A 22,855-nucleotide genomic window follows, 5' to 3' on the forward strand; every position below is an offset into this window, starting at 1 on the left:
CATGCTATTTCATTCCACTCCCTTCCATTCCATTTCATTCCACTCCATTTCATTCACGTCCATTCCATTCCAATCCATTCCACTCCATTCCACACCATTCCATTCCATTCCAGTCTACTTCACTCCATTCCACTCCATTCTATTCCACTTCAATCCCTTCCTTTCCATTCCATTCCACTTCACTGTACTTCATTCCATTCCATTCCACTCCACTTCATTCCATTCCACTCAATTCTACTCCACGCCAATACATTCTACTTCACTCCATTCTGTTGCCCTCCTCTCCTTTCCGTTGGATTCCACTCCATTCCATTCCACTCCACTCCATTACTTTCCACCCCATTCCACTCCACACCACTCCATTCCACTCCACTCCTCTCCACTACACTCGACACATTCTACTTCAGTCCATTATATACCCCTCCACTCCTTTCCATTCCATTCCACTCCATTTCTTTCCACTCCACTCCATTCAATTCCAGTCCACTGCATTCCATTACATTTCATTGCACTCCGCTGCATTCTAGTGCACTCCATTCCATTCTATTCCATTGCAATCAACTCCACTTCATTCCTTTCCAATCCACTCCACTCCGTTCCATTCCACACCATTCCACTCTACTTCACTCAATTCCAGTTCGCTCCATTCCATTGCTCTCCACTGCATTCCACTCCACTCCATTCCACTCCACTCCATCGCATTCCGTTCATCTCCATTCCATTCCCCTCCATTCCACTCAGCTCCACTGAATTCCACTCCACTCCATTCTACTCCCCTTCACTGCATTCCATTCCATTAAACCCTTTTCCATTCCCCTCCACTCCATTCCCTCCCAGTCCACTTTGTTCAATTCCATTCCATTCCAGTACAATCCTTTCGATTGCATTCCGTTCCACGCCACTCCTCTCCACTCCATTCAATTCAACTCCATTTCATTGCATTCCACACCTCTCCACTCTATTCCAGTCCATTTCATCCACTCCACTACATTCCATTCCACTCAACTCCCCTCAATTCCTCTACATTCCACTACACTCCATTCCATTCCACTTCATTCCACTCCACTCCACTACTCTCCATTCCATTCCACTCCACTCCGTTCCTCTCCACTCCACAATATTCCATTCCTGTCCGCTCCATTCCATTCCCTTCCAATACACTCCACTCCATTTCTGTCCACTCCATTCCATTCCAGTCCAATTTAAACCTCTCCATTCCATTCCGCTCCACTACACTCCTCTCCATTCCATTACACTCACTCGATTCCACTCCACTCCATTCCTTCCTAATCCACTAAACTCCACTACATTCCATTCAAATCCACCCCAATCCATACCTCTCCATTCCACTCAACACCACTCCATTCCACTTCACTCCATTCCCTTCTATGCCACTCTATTGCATTCCGTTCCACTCCACTCGACTCTATTCCATTCCATTCCAATTTTGTTCCATTCCATTCCACTCCTTTCCATTCCATTCCTCTACATTCCATTCCATTCCACTACACTCCACTCCATTCCAAATCTCTCCATTCCACTCCACTCCACTCCATTCTTTTCCATTCGACTCCATTACACTCCACTACCCTATAGTCCATTGCTGTCGAATCCATTAGATTTCATTCCATTTAACTCCACTGAATTCTGTTCCACTACACTCCATTCCATTTCATTCCAGTCCACTCCACTCATTTCCACTCCATTCCACTCCACTTCACTCCATTCCATTCCACTCCAATCCGCTCATATCAACTCCATTCCACTCCAATCAATTCTATTCCAATCCATTACACTCCACTGCACTCCATTCCACTCCTCTCCTTTCCATTTCACTCCACTCCACTCAATTCCACTTCACTGCACTTCACTCAACTCCATACCATTCCACACCATTCCAATCCATTCCACCCCTTTCAACTCCATTCCATTCCATTCCACAACCTTCCACTCCACTCCACTCCATTGCATTCCATTCCATTCCACTGCATTGCATTTCATTCCAATGTATTCCATTAAACTCCACTCCATTCCACTCCATTCAACACCATTCCATTCCATTCTTTCCATTCCATTCCACTCCATTCCATTCCCATCCATTCCATCCCACTCCACTCCGTTCCTTTCCACTCCACTCCATTCCTCGTCACTCCTTTCCATTCCACTTTACTTCTTTCCATTCCATTCGACTCCATTCCATTCCACTCCACTCCATTCAATTCCACAGTCTTCCGTCTACTCCACTCCATTCTATTCCACTGCACTCCCCTTAGTTCCACTCCTTTCCAATTCACTCCTTTTCATTCAACTCCATTCAACTTCACTCAACTAAATTCCACTAGGCTACATTCCATCCCACTCCACTCCACTCCACTAAATTCCTCTCCTCTCCACTGTACTCCATTCCACTCCACTCCATCCAGTTCCATACCAGTACACTCCATTCCACTCCAATCAACTCCATTCCATTTCATTCCATACCATTCCACTCCACTCTACTCCATTAGAGTCTATTCCATTCCATTCCATTCCACTCCTTTTATTTCCATTCCATTCAACTCCTTTCCATTCCATTCCACTCCACTCAACTCCATTCCACTCCACTCAACTACATTCCATTCCATTTCAGCCCATTGCATTCCTTTCCACTGCATTCCATTCCATTCCATTACATTCCACTCCATGCCATTCCACTCCACTCCAATCCATTCCAATCCAATCCACTATGATCCACTCCATTCCACTACACTCCACTCCACTCCAATCCACTCCATTCCATTTCCATCAAATCCACTAGACTCCACTCAATTCCACAGCACTCTAATCCTTTCCACTTCACTTCTTTCCATTCTGCTCCACTCCATTCGATTCTCTTCCACTCCGTTCCATTACCCTCACTCCGTTCAATTGCACTTCATCACATTCCTTTCCAGTTCATTCCACTGCACCCCATTCCATCTCATTCCATTCCAATTTACTCCATTCCTTTGTTATCCATTCCTCTCCAATCCACTCCAATCCTCTCCGTTCCAGTCCATTCCACTCCATTCCAGTTCATTATATTCCAGTCCATTCCACTCCATTCCATTCCATTAAATTCCATTCCTTTCTACTCCATTGCATGGAATTAAATTCCATTGTATTCCACTACATTCCATTCCATTCCACTCCATTCCATTCCACTCCATTCCATTCCACTCCATTCCTTTCCGTTCCTGTATATTCAATTCCATTCCACTCCACTCCACTCAATTCCACTCCACTCGGTTCAACTCCACTCCACTCGATTCCATTCCACTCTACTTCTGTCCATTCCACTGCACTCCATTCCATTCCATTCCATTCCATTCCATGCCATTACACTCCACTCCATTCCATTCCACTCCACTCCAGTCCATTCCACTACACTCTACTCCATTCCACTCCACTCAACTCCACTCAAATCCACTACAATCCACTGCACTCCACTACACTCCATTCCACTCCACTCCACTCTATTCCACTACACTCCATTGCACTTCATGTCACTTAACTCCATTCCATTCCACTCCATTCCATTTCTTTCCATTCCATTGAACTCCCCTTCATTCCACCCCACTCCACTCCATTCCACTCGGTTCCTTTGCAATGCATTTCACTTCACTCCACTCCACTCCACTCCACCCCACTCCACTACATTCCATTTCATTTCATTCCACTCCATTCCATTCTTCTCCATTCCATTCAATTCCATTCCGTTCCACTCCATTCCATTCCACTCCAATAGGTTCCATCGCACTCTTCTCTATTCCATTCCACTACACTTCACTCAATTCCAGTCCATTCAAATCCACTCCATTCCATTCCACTCCATTACACTCCACTCCACTCCATTCCACTCCACTACTCTCTTCTCAATTCCAAACCTTTCCACTCTATACTCCACAGCATTCCACTACATTCCACTACAATCTGCTCCATTCCAATCCACTCCATTCCGTTCCACTCCACTCCACTAAGCTCTCTCCACTTGATTCCACTGAACTCCACTCCATTCCACCCCACTCCATTCCACTCCACTCCACTCTACTGCAATCCACTCCATTCCTTTCAGGTCCAATACACTCCATTCCACTCCACTGCATTCCATTCCACTCCAATCCACTCCACACAATTCCACTCCACTACATTCTATCCCAATCCACTCCACTCAATTCCAGTCCACATCACTCCATTCTATTCCAACCCACTTCATTCATTCCACTCCACTCCATTTCATTCCACTTCTCTATACTCCATTCCACTCTACTCCACTCCACTCAAATCCACTCCGTTCCACTACACTCCATTCTACACCATTCCTCTCCTGTCCACTAAACTCCACTCCATTTCACTTCACTCCATTCCACTCCAGTCCTCTCCATTCCATTCCATTGAATCCAATCCACTCCACTCCATTCCTCTCCACTGCATTCCATTCCATTCCATTAAAATCCACTCCATTCCATTCCTCTCCAATACAATAGTCTCCACTCCTTTCCAGTCCACTCCATTCCATTCCACTCCACTCCATTCCTCTCCAACCCACTGCACCCCACTCCATTGCATTCCACTGCAATCCATTCCATTCCCCTCCATTCCAGTCGACTCCACTCCAATCCACTTCACTCCATTCCCTTCCAGGTCATTCCACTCCATTCCACTCCACTCCACTCCATTCCATTCCATTTCATTCCATTTTTTCCATTCCTTTCCAACCCATTCCATTCCATTTCTCTAATTTCCTTTCCATTCCACTCCACTCCACTCCATTCCACTCCATTGCATTCCACTCCAATCCAATCCATTCCAGTCCACTTCATTCCATTCCATTGTATTCCGTTCGATTCCATTCCATTCCACTCCACTCCTTTCCATTCCACTCAGCTTCTTTCCTCTGCACTCCACTCCACTCAATTCCTTTCCATTCCACTCCACTCCATTCCATCCCACTCCATACCATCACACTCCATTCCAATACACACTACTCCAATCCATTCCACTCCACTCCTCTCTATTCCATTCAACTCCATTGCATTCCATTCCATTTCATTCCATTCCACTCCATTCCATTCCTCTCCAATCCACTAAACCACACTCTATTCCATTCCACTTCACTCCTTTCGATTCCCCTGCATTCCAGTCGACTCCACTCCATTCCACTTTACTCCATTCCCTTCCAGGGCACTCCACTCCATTCCACTCCTTTTCACTTCACTCCACTCCATTCCATTCCATTCCTTTCAATTCCTTTCCAATCTGTTCCATTCCATTCCTCTACATTCCTTTCCATTCCACTCCACTCCACCCCATTCCACTAAATTCCATTCCAGTCTACTCCTCTCGTTTCCACTCCATTGCACTCCATTCCTTTGCATTTCACCCCATTCCATTCCACTCCTATCCATTTCATTCCATTCCATTGCACACCGTTCCTTTCCAGTCCATTCCACTGCATTCCACTCTATTCCACTTCAGTCCATTGCATTCCACTCCTTTCCATGCCACTCCAATCCATTGCATTCCATACCATTCCACTCCATTTCATTCCACCCCACTCCAATCCATTCTAGTCCACTCCATTCCATTTAACTCCACTCCATTCTATTCCACTCCACTTCATTCCACTCAACTCCACTGCACTCAATTCTATTTCATTCCAATCCACTCCACTCCATTCCATTCCACTCTACACCGCTACAATACATTCCACTACACACCACCCCAATACATTCCACTGCACTCCATTCTATTCCATTCAACTACATTCCGTTATATTCTATTCCACTCCATTCCATTCCATTCCATTCCGTTCCATTCCATTCCGTTCTATTGCTTTCCATTCCATTCCACACAGCTCAATTCCTTTCCACTACCCTCCCTTCCAATCCAGGACATTCCATTCCACTCCAATCAACTCCAATCCTCTCCACTCCATTCCTTTCCACTGCAATTCACTCCACTCCTTTCCATTCCACTCCACACCACTCCACTCCTGTCCATTCCACTTCGTTCCATTCCATTCTACTTCACTCCATTCTATTCCCCCTCACTCCTTTCCATTCCATTCCACTCCATTCCATTACACTCCATTCCATTACACTCTACTCCATACCTTTCCACTCCACTCCACTCCATTCCATTCCACTCTACTCCATTGGCTTCCAATTCATTCCAGTTCACTCCATTCCACTTGACTCCATTCCATTCCCCCTCCAATTTTTTCCATTCCATTCCTCTCCATTCCATTCCACTCCACTCCAATCTTTTCCAGACCACTACATTCCATTCCATTCCATTCCACTGCACTCCATTGCAGTCCGCTCCATTCCATTCCAATGCACTGCACTCCATTCCATTCCACTCCACTCCACTCCACTCCACTCGATGCTCCTTCACTGCACTCGATTCCATTCCACACCATTTCACTACAGTCCACTGAATTCCTCTTCAATCCATTTCATTCCACTAGACTTCATTCCACTCAACTCAATTCCACTAAACTCCATTCCATTCCACTGCATTCCACACCACTCCATTCCACCCCGTTCCACTCCATTCAACTCAATTCGACTCTATTGCATTCCATTCCATTCCATCTCCTTCCATTCCATTCCTTGCCACTCCATTCCATTCCATTCCACTACACTCCACTCCATTCCACGAAATTCCACTCCATTGAATTCTATTTCACCCCATTCCTTTCCACTCCACTCCATCCTTTTCCATTCCATTCCACCCCATTTCATTCCACTCCATTCCACCCCACTACATTCCACTTCATTCCGTTGCATTCCACTCTACTGCTTTCCCTTCCACTCCACTCCATTCCATTCCAGTTCTTTACACTATACTCCTTTAAACTCCTCTGCATTTTATTCCACTCCTTTCCACTGCACTCCTCTCCATTCTATTCCACTCCACTCAACTCCTTTTGATTCTATTGCTTTCCATTCCATTCCAACCCTGCCATTCCATTCCATTCCATTCCACTCCACTCCACTCCATTCCAAGAAATTCCACTCCATTCCACTCCATTTCACCCCATTCTGTTCCACTCAACCCCATCCCATTCCATTCCATCCCACCCCATACGATTCCACACCATTCCTCTCCACTCCACTCCATTCCTCTTCACTCGACTCAATTCCACTCCTCTCCATTCCAGTCCACAGGACTCCACTCCATTCCATTCCTATCCACTCCATACAATTACATTCTATACAACTCCATTCCATTCCCCTCCACTCAACTCTATTCAACTCCACTCCGCTTCATTCCATTCCATTAGATTCCATTCCATTCCATTCTACACTCTCCTTTCCCCTACACTCCATTCCACTCCACTCCAGTCAATTCCACTCCACTCCATTCCACTCCACTTCATTCCACTCCACTCCACTCCATTCCATTCCATTGCACTCCATTGCATTGCACTCCACTCTATTCCATTAAATTCCACTCCATTCTACTCCATTCCAGTACACTCCGCTTCATTCCAATCTATTTCATGCCACTCACCTCCATTATACTCCACGCTATTCCACTAATCTCCACTCCATTCCGCTACACTCCTCTCAATGTCTCTTCACTCCTTTTCATTCCACCCTTCTTCATTTAATTCCCTTCCACTCCATTCCTTTCCACTCGACTCCATTCCATTCCAGTCAACCTGATTCCATTCCATTCCATTCCATTCCACTCCACTCCATTCCATCCCACTCCATACCATCACACTCCATTCCAATACACACTACTCCAATCCATTCCACTCCACTCCTCTCTATTCCATTCAACTCCATTCCATTCCATTCCATTTCATTCCATTCCACTCCATTCCATTCCTCTCCAATCCACTAAACCCCACTCTATTCCATTCCACTTCACTCCTTTCGATTCCCCTGCTTTCCAGTCGACTCCACTCCATTCCACTTCACTTCATTCCCTTCCAGGGCATTTCAGTCCATTCCACTCCATTCCACACAACTCCATTCAATTCTTTCCATTCCATTCCTTTCCAGTCCATTCCATTCCATTCCTTTCCTCTACATTCCATTCCATTCCACTCCATTCCTTTCCAGTACATTCCATTCCTTTCCTCTACATTCCATTCCATTCCACTCCACTCCGTTGCACTCCATTCCATTGCATTCCATTCCACTCCACTCCATTCCTCTCCAATTCACTCCACCCCACTCCATTCCATTCCTCTGCTCTCCATTCCAATCCCCTCCATTCCAGTCGCCTCCACTTCATTCCACTTTACTCCATTCCCTTCCAGGTCACTCCACTCCATTCTACTCCTTTTCACTTCACTCCACTCCATTCCATTCCATTCCTTTCAATTCCTTTCCAATCTGTTCCATTCCATTCCTCTACATTCCTTTCCATTCCACTCCACTCCACCCCATTCCACTAAATTCCATTCCAGTCTACTCCTCTCGTTTCCACTCCATTGAACTCCATTCCTTTGCATTTCACCCCATTCCATTCCACTCCTATCCATTTCATTCCATTCCATTGCACACCATTCCTTTCCAGTCCATTCCACTGCATTCCACTCTATTCCACTTCAGTCCATTGCATTCCACTCCTTTCCATGCCACTCCAATCCATTGCATTCCATACCATTCCACTCCATTTCATTCCACCTCACTCCATTCCATTCTAGTTCACTCCATTCTATTCCACTCCACTTCATTCCACTCACCTCCACTGCACTCAATTCTATTTCATTCCAATCCACTCCACTCCATTCCATTCCACTCTACACCGCTACAATACATTCCACTACACACCACCCCAATACATTCCACTGCACTCTATTCTATTCCATTCAACTACATTCCGTTATATTCTATTCCACTCCATTCCATTCCATTCCATTCCGTTCCATTCCATTCCGTTCCATTGCTTTCCATTCCATTCCACACAGCTCAATTCCTTTCCACTACCCTCCCTTCCAATCCAGGACATTCCATTCCACTCCAATCAACTCCAATCTTCTCCACTCCATTCCTTTCCACTGCAATTCACTCCACTCCTTTCCATTCCACTCCACACCACTCCACTCCTGTCCATTCCACTTCATTCCATTCCATTCTACTTCACTCCATTCTATTCCCCCTCACTCCTTTCCATTCCATTCCACTCCATGCCATTCCACTCCATTCCATTACACTCTACTCCATACCTTTCCACTCCACTCCACTCCATTCCTTTCCACTCTACTCCATTGGCTTCCAATTCATTCCAGTTCACTCCATTCCACTTGACTCCATTCCATTCCCCCTCCATTTTTTTCCATTCCATTCCTCTCCATTCCATTCCACTCCACTCCAATCTTTTCCAGACCACTACATTCCATTCCATTCCATTCCACTGCACTCCATTGCAGTCCGCTCCATTCCATTCCAATGCACTGCACTCCATTCCATTCCACTCCACTCCACTCCACTCCACTCCACTCGATGCTCCTTCACTGCACTCGATTCCATTCCACACCATTTCACTACAGTCCACTGAATTCCTCTTCAATCCATTTCATTCCACTAGACTTCATTCCACTCAACTCAATTCCACTAAACTCCATTCCATTCCACTGCATTCCACACCACTCCATTCCACCCCGTTCCACTCCATTCAACTCAATTCGACTCTATTGCATTCCATTCCATTCCATCTCCTTCCATTCCATTCCTTGCCACTCCATTCCATTCCATTCCACTACACTCCACTCCATTCCACGAAATTCCACTCCATTGAATTCTATTTCACCCCATTCCTTTCCACTCCACTCCATCCTTTTCCATTCCATTCCACCCCATTTCATTCCACTCCATTCCACCCCACTACATTCCACTTCATTCCGTTGCATTCCACTCTACTGCTTTCCCTTCCACTCCACTCCATTCCATTCCAGTTCTTTACACTATACTCCTTTAAACTCCTCTGCATTTTATTCCACTCCTTTCCACTGCACTCCTCTCCATTCTATTCCACTCCACTCAACTCCTTTTGATTCTATTGCTTTCCATTCCATTCCAACCCTGCCATTCCATTCCATTCCATTCCACTCCACTCCACTCCATTCCAAGAAATTCCACTCCATTCCACTCCATTTCACCCCATTCTGTTCCACTCAACCCCATCCCATTCCATTCCATGCCACCCCATACGATTCCACACCATTCCTCTCCACTCCACTCCATTCCTCTTCACTCGACTCAATTCCACTCCTCTCCATTCCAGTCCACAGGACTCCACTCCATTCCATTCCTATCCACTCCATACAATTACATTCTATACAACTCCATTCCATTCCCCTCCACTCAACTCTATTCAACTCCACTCCGCTTCATTCCATTCCATTAGATTCCATTCCATTCCATTCTACACTCTCCTTTCCCCTACACTCCATTCCACTCCACTCCAGTCAATTCCACTCCACTCCATTCCACTCCACTTCATTCCACTCCACTCCACTCCATTCCATTCCATTGCACTCCATTGCATTGCACTCCACTCTATTCCATTAAATTCCACTCCATTCTACTCCATTCCAGTACACTCCGTTTCATTCCAATCTATTTCATGCCACTCACCTCCATTATATTCCACGCTATTCCACTAATCTCCACTCCATTCCGCTACACTCCTCTCAATGTCTCTTCACTCCTTTTCATTCCACCCTTCTTCATTTAATTATCTTCCACTCCATTCCTTTCCACTCGACTCCATTCCATTCCAGTCAACCTGATTCCATTCCATTCCATTCCTTTCCACTCCACTCCATTCCGTTCCACTCCACTTCACTCCATTCCATTCCACTGCACTCCATTCCTTTCCACTCCATTCCACTTCACTACACTCCACTTCACTCCATTCCATTTAACTCTTTCCCATTCCATTCCTCTCCATTCCATTACACTTCATTCCACTACAAACCACTTAATTCCATTAGACTCCAATGCCCTCCACTCCATTCCATTCCATTCCATTCCATTCCATTCCATTCCATTCCATTCCATTCCATTCCATTAATAATGTTCCATTCCATTCCATTCCATTCCATTCCATAATATTCCATTCCATTCCATTCCATTCCATTCCATTGCATTCCATTCCTTTCCATTCATAATGTTCCATTCCATTCCATTTCATTCCATAAAATTCCATTCCATTCCATTCCATTTTTTCCATTCCATTACATTCCATTTCATTCCATGCTATTTCATTCCACTCCCTTCCATTCCATTTCATTCCACTCCATTTCATTCACGTCCATTCCATTCCAATCCATTCCACTCCATTCCACACCATTCCATTCCATTCCAGTCTACTTCACTCCATTCCACTCCATTCTATTCCACTTCAATCCATTCCTTTCCATTCCATTCCACTTCACTGTACTTCATTCCATTCCATTCCACTCCACTTCATTCCATTCCACTCAATTCCACTCCACGCCAATACATTCTACTTCACTCCATTCTATTGCCCTCCACTCCATTCCGTTGGATTCCACTCCATTCCACTCCACTCCACTCCATTACTTTCCACCCCATTCCACTCCACACCATTCCATTCCACAACACTCCATTCCATTCCACTCCACTCCACTACACTCGGCACATTCTACTTCACTCCATTATATACCCCTCCACTCCTTTCCATTCCATTCCACTCCATTTCTTTCCACTCCACTCCATTCAATTCCAGTCCACTGCTTTCCATTACATTTCATTGCACTCCGCTGCATTCTAGTGCACTCCATTCCATTCTATTCCATTGCAATCAACTCCACTTCATTCCTTTCCAATCCACTCCACTCCGTTCCATTCCACACCATTCCACTCTACTTCACTCAATTCCAGTTCACTCCATTCCATTGCTCTCCACTGCATTCCACTCCACTCCATTCCACTCCACTCCATCGCATTCCGTTCATCTCCATTCCATTCCCCTCCATTCCACTCAGCTCCACTCCATTCCACTCCACTCCATTCTAGTCCCCTCCTCTGCCTTCAATTCCATTCTACCCTTTTCCATTCCCCTCCACTCCATTCCCTCCCAGTCCACTTTGTTCAATTCCATTCCATTCCAGTACAATCCTTTCGATTGCATTCCATTCCTCTCCACTCCTCTCCACTCCATTCCATTCAACTCCATTCCATTCCATTTCACACCTCTCCACTCTATTCCAGTCCATTTCATCCACTCCACTACATTCCATTCCACTCTACTCCACTCAATTCCTCTACATTCCACTACACTCCATTCCATTCCACTACATTCCACTACACTACACTACTCTCCATTCCATTCCGCTCCACTCCACTCCACAATATTCCATTCCTGTCCGCTCCATTCCATTCCCTTCCAATACACTCCACTCCATTTCTGTCCACTCCATTCCATTCCAGTCCAATTTAAACCTCTCCATTCCATTCCGCTCCACTACACTCCTCTCCATTCCATTACACTCACTCGATTCCACTCCACTCCATTCCTTCCTAATCCACTAAACTCCACTACATTCCATTCAAATCCACCCCAATCCATACCTCTCCATTCCACTCAACTCCACTCCATTCCACTTCACTCCATTCCCTTCTATGCCACTCTATTGCATTCCGTTCCACTCCAATCGACTCTATTCCATTCCATTCCAATTTTGTTCCATTCCATTCCACTCCTTTCCATTCCATTCCTCTACATTCCATTCCATTCCACTACACTCCACTCCATTCCAAATCTCTCCATTCCACTACACTCCACTCCATTCTTTTCCATTCGACTCCATTACACTCCACTACCCTGTAGTCCATTGCTGTCGAATCCATTAGATTTCATTCCATTTAACTCCACTGAATTCTGTTCCACTACACTCCACTCCATTTCATTCCAGTCCACTCCACTCAATTCCACTCCATTCCATTCCACTTCACTCCATTCCATTCCACTCCAATCCGCTCATATCAACTCCATTCCACTCCAATCAATTCTATTCCAATCCATTACACTCCACTGCACTCCATTCACTCCTCTCCTTTCCATTTCACTCCACTCCACTCAATTCCACTTCACTGCACTCCACTCAACTCCATACCATTCCACACCATTCCAGTTATTTCCACCCCTTTCAACTCCATTCCATTCCATTCCACAACCTTCCACTCCACTCCACTCCATTGCATTCCATTCCATTCCACTGCATTGCATTTCATTCCAATGTATTTCATTAAACTCCACTCCATTCCACTCCATTCAACACCATTCCATTCCATTCTTTCCATTCCATTCCACTCCATTCCATTCCCATCCATTCCATCCCACTCCACTCCGTTCCTTTCCACTCCACTCCATTCCTCGTCACTCCTTTCCATTCCACTTTACTTCTTTCCATTCCATTCGACTCCATTCCATTCCACTCCACTCCATTCAATTCCACAGTCTTCCATCTACTCCACTCCATTCTATTCCACTGCACTCCCCTTAGTTCCACTCCTTTCCAATTCACTCCTTTTCATTCAACTCCATTCAACTTCACTCAACTAAATTCCACTAGGCTACATTCCATCCCACTCCACTCCACTCCACTAAATTCCTCTCCTCTCCACTGTACTCCATCCCACTCCACTCCATCCAGTTCCATACCAGTACACTCCATTCCACTCCAATCAACTCCATTCCATTTCATTCCATACCATTCCACTCCACTCTACTCCATTAGAGTCTATTCCATTCCAATCCATTCCACCCCTTTTAATTCCATTCCATTCAACTCCTTTCCATTCCATTCCACTCCACTCAACTCCATTCCACTCCACTCAACTCCATTCCATTCCATTTCAGCCCATTGCATTCCTCTCCACTGCATTCCATTCCATTACATTCCACTCCATGCCATTCCACTCCACTCCAATCCATTCCAATCCAATCCAGTATGATCCACTCCATTCCACTACACTCCACTCCACTCCAATCCACTCCATTCCATTTCCATCAAATCCACTAGACTCCACTCAATTCCACAGCACTCTAATCCTTTCCACTTCACTTCTTTCCATTCTGCTCCACTCCATTCGATTCTCTTCCCCTCCGTTCCATTACCCTCACTCCGTTCAATTGCACTTCATCACATTCCTTTCCAGTTCATTCCACTGCACCCCATTCCATCTCATTCCATTCCGATTTACTCCATTCCTTTGCTATCCATTCCTCTCCAGTCCACTCCACTCCTCTCCGTTCCAGTCCATTCCACTCCATTCCAGTTCATTCCATTCCAGTCCATTCCACTCCATTCCATTCCATTAAATTCCATTCCTTTCTACTCCGTTGCATGGAATTAAATTCCATTGTATTCCACTACATTCCATTCCATTCCATTCCATTCCATTCCACTCCATTCCTTTCCGTTCCTGTATATTCAATTCCATTCCACTCCACTCCACTCAATTCCACTCCACTCGGTTCAACTCCACTCCACTCGATTCCATTCCACTCCACTTCTGTCCATTCCACTGCACTCCATTCCATTCCATTCCATTCCATGCCATTACACTCCACTCCATTCCATTCCACTCCACTCCAGTCCATTCCACTACACTCTACTCCATTCCACTCCACTCAACTCCACTCAAATCCACTACAATCCACTACACTCCACTACACTCCATTCCACTCCACTCCACTCTATTCCACTACACTCCACTGCACTCCATGTCACTTAACTCCATTCCATTTCTTTCCATTCCATTGAACTCCCCTACATTCCACCCCACTCCACTCCATTCCACTCGGTTCCTTTGCAATGCATTTCACTTCACTCCACTCCACTCCACCCCACTCCACTACATTCCATTCCATTTCATTCCACTCCATTCCATTCTTCTCCATTCCATTCAATTCCATTCCGTTCCACTCCATTCCATTCCACTCCAATAGGTTCCATCGCACTCTTCTCTATTCCATTCCACTACACTTCACTCAATTCCAGTCCATTCAAATCCACTCCATTCCATTCCACTCCATTACACTCCACTCCACTCCATTCCACTCCACTACTCTCTTCTCAATTCCAAACCTTTCCACTCTATACTCCACAGCATTCCACTACATTCCACTACAATCTGCTCCATTCCAATCCACTCCATTCCATTCCACTCCACTCCACTAAGCTCTCTCCACTTGATTCCACTGAACTCCACTCCATTCCACCCCACTCCATTCCACTCCACTCCACTCTACTGCAATCCACTCCATTCCTTTCAGGTCCAATACACTCCATTCCACTCCACTGCATTCCATTCCACTCCAATCCACTCCACACAATTCCACTCCACTACATTCTATCCCAATCCACTCCACTCAATTCCAGTCCACATCACTCCATTCTATTCCAACCCACTTCATTCATTCCACTCCACTCCATTTCATTCCACTTCTCTATACTCCATTCCACTCTACTCCACTCCACTCAAATCCACTCCGTTCCACTACACTCCATTCTACACCATTCCTCTCCTGTCCACTAAACTCCACTCCATTTCACTTCACTCCATTCCACTCCAGTCCTCTCCATTCCATTCCATTGAATCCAATCCACTTCACTCCATTCCTCTCCACTGCATTCCATTCCATCCCATTAAAATCCACTCCATTCCATTCCTCTCCAATACAATAGTCTCCACTCCTTTCCAGTCCACTCCATTCCATTCCACTCCACTCCATTCCTCTCCAACCCACTGCACCCCACTCCATTGCATTCCACTGCACTCCATTCCATTCCCCTCCATTCCAGTCGACTCCACTCCAATCCACTTCACTCCATTCCCTTCCAGGTCATTCCACTCCATTCCACTCCACTCCACTCCATTCCATTCCATTTCATTCCATTTTTTCCATTCCTTTCCAATCCATTCCATTCCATTTCTCTAATTTCCTTTCCATTCCACTCCACTCCACTCCATTCCACTCCATTGCATTCCACTCCAATCCAATCTATTCCAGTCCACTCCATTCCATTCCATTGTATTCCGTTCGATTCCATTCCATTCCACTCCACTCCTTTCCATTCCACTCAGCTTCTTTCCTCTACACTCCACTCCACTCAATTCCTTTCCATTCCACTCCACTCCATTCCATCCCACTCCATGCCATCACACTCCATTCCAATACACACTACTCCAATCCATTCCACTCCACTCCTCTCTATTCCATTCAACGCCATTCCATTCCATTCCATTTCATTCCATTCCACTCCATTCCGTTCCTCTCCAATCCACTAAACCCCACTCTATTCCATTCCACTTCACTCCTTTCGATTCCCCTGCATTCCAGTCGACTCCACTCCATTCCACTTCACTTCATTCCCTTCCAGGGCATTTCAGTCCATTCCACTCCATTCCACACAACTCCACTCCATTCCATTCCATTCCATTCCTTTCCAGTCCATTCCATTCCATTCCTTTCCTCTACATTCCATTCCATTCCACTCCATTCCTTTCCAGTACATTCCATTCCTTTCCTCTACATTCCATTCCATTCCACTCCACTCCGTTGCACTCCATTCCATTGCATTCCATTCCACTCCACTCCATTCCTCTCCAATTCACTCCACCCCACTCCATTCCATTCCTCTGCTCTCCATTCCAATCCCCTCCATTCCAGTCGCCTCCACTTCATTCCACTTTACTCCATTCCCTTCCAGGGCACTCCACTCCATTCCACTCCTTTTCACTTCACTCCACTCCATTCCATTCCATTCCTTTCAATTCCTTTCCAATCTGTTCCATTCCATTCCTCTACATTCCTTTCCATTCCACTCCACTCCACCCCATTCCACTAAATTCCATTTCAGTCTACTCCTCTCGTTTCCACTCCATTGAACTCCATTCCTTTGCATTTCACCCCATTCCATTCCACTCCTATCCATTTCATTCCATTCCATTGCACACCATTCCTTTCCAGTCCATTCCACTGCATTCCACTCTATTCCACTTCAGTCCATTGCATTCCACTCCTTTCCATGCCACTCCAATCCATTGCATTCCATACCATTCCACTCCATTTCATTCCACCCCACTCCATTCCATTTAACTCCACTCCATTCTATTCCACTCCACTTCATTCCACTCAACTCCACTGCACTCAATTCTATTTCATTCCATTCCACTCCACTCCATTCCATTCCACTCTACACTGCTACAATACATTCCACTACACACCACCCCAATACATTCCACTGCACTCCATTCTATTCCATTCAACTACATTCCGTTATATTCTATTCCACTCCACTCCATTCCATTCCATTCCGTTCCATTCCATTCCGTTCTATTGCTTTCCATTCCATTCCACACAGCTCAATTCTTTTCCACTACCCTCCCTTCCAATCCAGGACATTCCATTCCACTCCAATCAACTCCAATCCTCTCCACTCCATTCCTTTCCACTGCAATTCACTCCACTCCTTTCCATTCCACTCCACACCACTCCACTCCTGTCCATTCCATTTCATTCCATTCCATTCTACTTCACTCCATTCTATTCCCCCTCACTCCTTTCCATTCCATTCCACTCCATTCCATTACACTCCATTCCATTTCACTCTACTCCATACCTTTCCACTCCACTCCACTCCATTCCATTCCACTCTACTCCATTGGCTTCCAATTCATTCCAGTTCACTCCATTCCACTTGACTCCATTCCATTCCCCCTCCAATTTTTTCCATTGCATTCTTCTCCATTCCATTCCACTCCACTCCAATCTTTTCCAGACCACTACATTCCATTCCATTCCATTCCACTGCACTCCATTCCAGTCCGCTCCATTCCATTCCAATGCACTGCACTCCACTCCACTCCACTCCACTCCACTCGATGCTCCTTCACTGCACTCGATTCCATTCCACACCATTTCACTACAGTCCACTGAATTCCTCTTCAATCCATTTCATTCCACTAGACTTCATTCCACTCAACTCAATTCCACTAAACTCCATTCCATTCCACTGCATTCCACACCACTCCATTCCACCCCGTTCCACTCCATTCAACTCAATTCGACTCTATTGCATTCCATTCCATTCCATCTCCTTCCATTCCATTCCTTGCCACTCCATTCCATTCCATTCCACTACACTCCACTCCATTCCACGAAATTCCACTCCATTGAATTCTATTTCACCCCATTCCTTTCCACTCCACTCCATCCTTTTCCATTCCATTCCACCCCATTTCATTCCACTCCATTCCACCCCACTACATTCCACTTCATTCCGTTGCATTCCACTCTACTGCTTTCCCTTCCACTCCACTCCATTCCATTCCAGTTCTTTACACTATACTCCTTTAAACTCCTCTGCATTTTATTCTACTCCTTTCCACTGCACTCCTCTCCATTCTATTCCACTCCACTCAACTCCTTTTGATTCTATTGCTTTCCATTCCATTCCAACCCTGCCATTCCATTCCATTCCATTCCACTCCACTCCACTCCATTCCAAGAAATTCCACTCCATTCCACTCCATTTCACCCCATTCTGTTCCACTCAACCCCATCCCATTCCATTCCATCCCACCCCATACGATTCCACACCATTCCTCTCCACTCCACTCCATTCCTCTTCACTCGACTCAATTCCACTCCTCTCCATTCCAGTCCACAGGACTCCACTCCATTCCATTCCTATCCACTCCATACAATTACATTCTATACAACTCCATTCCATTCCCCTCCACTCAACTCTATTCAACTCCACTCCGCTTCATTCCATTCCATTAGATTCCATTCCATTCCATTCTACACTCTCCTTTCCCCTACACTCCATTCCACTCCACTCCAGTCAATTCCACTCCACTCCATTCCACTCCACTTCATTCCACTCCACTCCACTCCATTCCATTCCATTGCACTCCATTGCATTGCACTCCACTCTATTCCATTAAATTCCACTCCATTCTACTCCATTCCAGTACACTCCGCTTCATTCCAATCTATTTCATGCCACTCACCTCCATTATACTCCACGCTATTCCACTAATCTCCACTCCATTCCGCTACACTCCTCTCAATGTCTCTTCACTCCTTTTCATTCCACCCTTCTTCATTTAATTCCCTTCCACTCCATTCCTTTCCACTCGACTCCATTCCATTCCAGTCAACCTGATTCCATTCCATTCCATTCCATTCCACTCCACTCCATTCCGTTCCACTCCACTTCACTCCATTCCATTCCACTGAACTCCATTCCTTTCCACTCCATTCCACTTCACTACACTCCCCTTCACTCCATTCCATTCCACTCTTTCCCATTCCATTCCTCTCCATTCCATTACCCTTCATTCCACTACAAACCACTTAATTCCATTAGACTCCAATCCCCTCCATTCCATTCCATTCCATTCCATTGCATTCCATTCCATTCCATAAAATTCCATTCCATAAAATTTCATTCCATAAAATTCCGTAAAATTCCATTCCATTCCATTCCATTCCTTTCCATTTTTTCCATTCAATTACATTCCATTTCATTCCATTCCATTCCATTCCATTCCATTCCATTCCATTCCATTCCATTCCATTCCATTCCATTCCATTCCATTCCATTCCATGCTATTCCATTCCACTCCCTTCCATTCCATTTCATTCCACTCCATTTGATTCAAGTCCATTCCATTCCAATCCATTCCACTCCATTCCACACCATTCCATTCCATTCCAGTCTACTTCACTCCATTCCACTCCATTCTATTCCATTTCAATCCATTCCTTTCCATTCCATTCCCTCCATTGTACTTCATTCCATTCCATTCCACTCCACTTCATTCCATTCCACTCAATTCCCCTCCATGCCAATACATTCTACTTCACTCCATTCTATTGCCCTCCACTCCTTTCCGTTGGATTCCACTCCATTCCATTCCACTCCACTCCATTACTTTCCACCCATTCCACTCCACACCATTCCATTCCATACCACTCCATTCCATTCCACTCCACTCCACTACACTCGACCCATTCTACTTCACTCCATTATATACCCCTCCACTTCTTTCCATTCCATTCCACTCCATTTCTTTCCACTCCACTCCATTCAATTCCAGTCCACTGCATTCCATTACATTTCATTGCACTCCGCTGCATTCTAGTGCACTCCATTCCATTCTATTCCATTGCAGTCGACTCCACTTCATTCCTTTCCAATCCACTCCACTCCGTTCCATTCCACACCATTCCACTCTACTTCACTCAATTCCAATTCACTCCATTCCATTGCTCCCCACTGCATTCCACTCCACTCCATTCCACTCCATTCCATCGCATTCCGTTCATCTCCATTCCATTCCACTCCATTCCACTCAGCTCCCCTCAATTCCACTCCACTCCATTCTATTCCCCTCCATTGCATTCAATTCCATTCTACCCTTTTCCATTCCCCTCCACTCCATTTCCTCCCAGTCCACTTTGTTCAATTCCATTCCATTCCAGTACAATCCTTTCGATTGCATTCCATTCCATGCCACTCCCCTCCACTCCATTCCATTCAACTTCATTCCATTCCATTCCACACCTCTCCACTCTATTCCAGTCCGTTTCGTCCACTCCACTACATTCCATTCCACTCAACTCCACTCAATTCCTCTACATTCCACTCTACTCCATTCCATTCCACTACATTCCACTCCACTCCACTACTCTCCATTCCATTCCTCTCCTCTCCACTCAATTCTACTCAACTCCACTCGACACTATTCAATTCCATTTCTCCCCATTCCTTTCCAAACTTTCCACTCTGCTCGACTTCACCGCCTTGCATTCCATTCAATTCCAATTATTCCAATCCACTCCATTCCAGTCTATTCCACTGCAGTTCATCCCATTCCACACCAATCCACTCCATTCCACTCCAATAACTCCTTTCCATTCTGTTCAATTCCACTCCATTTCACTACACTGCACTACACTCGTCCCCACTCCACTCCATTTTATTCCATTCCATTCCTTTCCACCCCATTCCATTCCATTCTTTTCCACTCTATTCCATTCCGTTCCACTCCACTCCACTCCATTCCACTCCTTTCCACTCGATTCCATTACATTTCACCCATTTCCATAGCACTCCACTCCATCCCATTGCATTCCTTTTCACCCCATTTCATTCCACTGAATTCCACTCCATTCCAATACATTCCAATTCACTCCATTCATTCAACTCCACTCCTTTCCATTCCACTCCACTCAATTCCATTTCACTCCAATCCAGTCCATTCTTCTCCACTCCATTCCAATACACTCCATTCCATTCCACTCAACTCCACTCCATTACACTCCACTCCATTTCTGTCCACTCAACTCCATTCCATTCCATTCTACTCCTTTATTTTCCACTCTACTCCATTCCATTCCACTCCCCTGAACTACGCTCCATTCAATTCCACTGCACTCCATTCCATTCCACTGCACTCCACTCAATTCCACTCCATTCCATTCTGTTCCGCTCTGTTCCATTCCACTACACTCCAAGGAATTCGTCTCTATTCCACTCCTCTAGATTCCTTTCCATAGTACTCCACTACATTCATTTCCACTCCATTCCACTCCACTCCACTCCACTCTATTCCACTCCACTCCACTCCATTCCACTACACTCCATTCCATTCCACACAACTCCACTCCATTCTGCTCTATTCATATCCCTTCCATTCCATTTCCCTCCATTCCATTCCATTCCACCCCACTCTGCTGCACTCCGTTCAGTTCTATTCCTTTCCATTCCATTTCATCCCATTACATTCAATTCCATTCCACTTGACTCCATTCCAGTCCACTCCACTCCATTCCATTCCTCTCCTTTGCATTCCATTTCACACTATTCCATTCCACTTCACTCCATTTCACTCCATTCCCCTCCCCTCAGTACCACTTTATTCCATTCGACTTAACTCCACTCCTCTCAGTTCCCGTCCACACCACTCCATTCCATTCTACTCCCCTCCTCTCCATTCCTTTCCATTCCACTCCATTCCATTCCACTCCACTCCACTCTATTTTCTTCCACTCCACTCTATCACATTCCACTCCAATTCAATCCTTTGCACTCCATTGCACTGCATTCCATTGCACTCCTTTCCATTGCATTCCAATCCACTTCACTCAATTCCATTGAATTCCACTCCACTCCAGTCCACTCCAATCCATTCCATTCCACTCCATTCCATTCCATCCCACTCCACTCCGTTCCATTCCTCTGACCTCCATTTCTTTCCACTCCATTCCATTCCATTCCATTCCACTCCACTGCATTCCGTTCCATTATATTCCTTTCCATTCCATTCCATTCCATTCCACTCCACTACACTCCATTCCTCTCCACTCTCTTCAAATCAACACCATTCCCCCAAACTACATTCCAATCCATTCCATTCCATTACACTCCATTCCACTCCACTCCACTCCATTCCTTTCCAATCCACCCCATTCTGCTCCATTCCATACCATTCCATTCAACTGCACTCCATTTCATTCCCCTCCTTTCCACTTCATTCCATTCTAATCCATTCCATTCCATTCCACTACTCTCCATTCCATTCCAGCCCACTCTCCTCCATTCCAATCCATTCCACTCCATTGTATTGCAGTCCACTTCATTCCATTGCACGGCACTCCATTTTACTCCACTCCGTTCCATTCCATTCAAATGCAACTCATTCCACCCCTTTCCATTCCTCATCAATCCATTCCTTTCCACTGCATTTCTTTCTATTCGCTTTCACCCCATTCCTCTCCACTCTAATCCATTACACTCCATTCCACTCCACTCCATTCA

The sequence above is a fragment of the Gorilla gorilla genome, chromosome Y, assembly GCF_029281585.2.
Source record: "Gorilla gorilla gorilla isolate KB3781 chromosome Y, NHGRI_mGorGor1-v2.1_pri, whole genome shotgun sequence".
Lineage (NCBI taxonomy): Eukaryota > Metazoa > Chordata > Mammalia > Primates > Hominidae > Gorilla > Gorilla gorilla.